Consider the following 2,494-nt stretch of genomic DNA (forward strand, 5'->3'; position numbering starts at 1 on the left):
AATTGTAAAGTTATGGTAGTGGTATGAGAAAAAAACAGATAAAAGAGATCTAGAAATGTCTCAAAGAATCAGTATTGTAATATGAGACGTGTGCGACATGGGTACTATGCTATGGAATTTCTTTAGAGATCTCTCAGTTTTCAACAGGGTGTCAATGGATCCACATGTCTTAATCAAGATCCATTCAAATTCCTTACCGTGCAGATCTTTTTTGGAATGATTTTCCAGATCTTACTATCTGAGTTTGGTTCATGATCCATTAAAAAACTGTATCGTCTTCTGTGTCATTGTAATCGAATTACCCTTACCATTTCATTATAAATTTACCATGCAAGATACTTCTTTGGTTTTATATAATTAATCTTTATGTAAATTGATTTTCCTTTTTTGTGATATTTTTCTTGCAATTATGATAAATGTGAGCTTAACTGTAAAATGAAGTACAGCAGCTAATATTTGTAATAATGCATAGCAGAACCTTAGAACAATCCTAAGCAACATTATGCCCCATGATGAAAAATTGTTTTTTCCTCTACAAATTCCCAGTGCTTAAAGCAACACATTAATGATATAACCCAAAATCTAAGCATACATTACAGCATGACCTTACTGTTTTATACAGAAAATTCTGCTATTGACTACTGCATGAGGTTGACAAACAGGACACTCGTAGGGCTAAAGCTCATATGCAGACAAAAACTTGTTCCACAAAAGCCATGGAATGTGATAAACAGGAACAAATCCCAAACGTATGTAGCAAAAGGTTATGGTCTCCTCCATACTAAATCAGTTTACATTAAGATAAATAACTGATGCATTCATGGAATCACACCAAAACCTCGCCGTTTCATCCAAAGAATCTAGGTCTTACACACTGATTTTTTTTCAAATGGCGGGTCTTCCACAGTGATTTAGAAAGACAGAACACGTAAAACCTACACAGACAGGCAATTGCTATAAATAGCTTTGATTCAACGACAGGACAACACTGACAGCAAAACCTAATTGACAGCAACAATAATTGCTCAGTCATCAGTTCCTAATGATTCCCTACATTCAGAAAATTTCTGAACAGGAAAGGTCAGAAAATGTTAATTTACTGTTGAGAAAATCCGCGAGGCAAATACGGTCAGATCGTGCACAAATTAACGGAAAGATAAAAAGTAAACACAAACCACAAGATGAATACCGAGATTTTACGTGGTTCGGTAAGATGCCTACATCCACGGGCGAGAACACTATCTTCCACTATGAGAAAAACAATATACAAGGATTATAATGGATTAAACCCAAACGCACAAACCTGCAATCCTTTCCTTGCTTCTCAACCAAAATTGTACCCAAGATAAACATGAGAGATAACCCAAAGATGAAACCCTCTTCCCCCTCTCTCTTTCCCTCTTTGTCCCCCTCTCTTTCTCTCCTCACACCCCGAGAGAAAAGTAGAAAACCTATGCTCGGTTTTCTTTATGTGTAGCCACCACATCTTTCTCGTTTAAGAGAAGAGGCCCTTTTTTTTTAATGGTAAGGGAAATTTCATTGAAGAGATCGAAGACCGAGAAGGTCCTGAAGGAATACAAAACATGGGCACAACGAGCCGGAAAAATACAGATGACATAAAAACATAAAAACATAAAAAAGCTAGCAACTATGGAGGGAGAAAGTTGAAAAGCTCCACTCCCTCCCTATGAACCCCCTCTCTAGCAAGCTTGTCCGCCGCTCCATTTGCTGTCCGTCTTACGTGATTGAAAGACACCGAAGAGGATCCAATCATGTCTTGAATCTCGTCAGAAAGTGCTGCAAATCTCCAGGGGTTTAAGAGAACAGGCCTTTACACCATAGGTTTTTAGAAAACTCAACTAAGCCTTTGTCCCAAACTAATTGGGGTCGGCTAATGAATCCTTTAGAAAATTTTCACGAAGGTGAAAGGAGGTTTTCAGAAAAACCTAAAAAAAACTTTATTTGGTTTCCCATTTCAAAGTGAGTAACTTGGAAACAAGGCAACTTTCCCAACAATCTCCGCCTTGGCTTGTTTCCCAGCTACCTGAAGATTTTCGTTGATATCGCCACCAGTCCCCTGTCGCCACAAACCCCCATTGGGCCATTGGTCTTCCGAAGTCTCATCTACACACCATCGAATCATCCTAGTTCTAACCACTCCTCCCGATTCAATCAATAAGGCCAATGCACATGTGTAGCTGCCAACCCGTTGACAAACTCAGCCAACCCTGGAGAGGGATCTCAATCCATCTTCGCCAACGTAGGTACTGTCACCTTTTCACCATCGTCTTCAACCTGGAACTGCATGAACGGTGAAAGAGACCCTACGTGTGCAAGCAATACCACTTTGTTTCCAACTAGACATCAAGATCCTAAGAACTCTAGTAATCGTTTCTCTCGACCAGACGATATAATCCGTCACACTTCTCTCCTTTCATCATAACCATACACCTGTGTGTGATTTTCATGGCTCCACATGCTGCTGGATACCTGC

Source organism: Tasmannia lanceolata, unplaced genomic scaffold, assembly GCF_043159265.1.
Source record: "Tasmannia lanceolata isolate RefF3 unplaced genomic scaffold, GAP_Taslan_0.1 ptg000003l, whole genome shotgun sequence".
Lineage (NCBI taxonomy): Eukaryota > Viridiplantae > Streptophyta > Magnoliopsida > Canellales > Winteraceae > Tasmannia > Tasmannia lanceolata.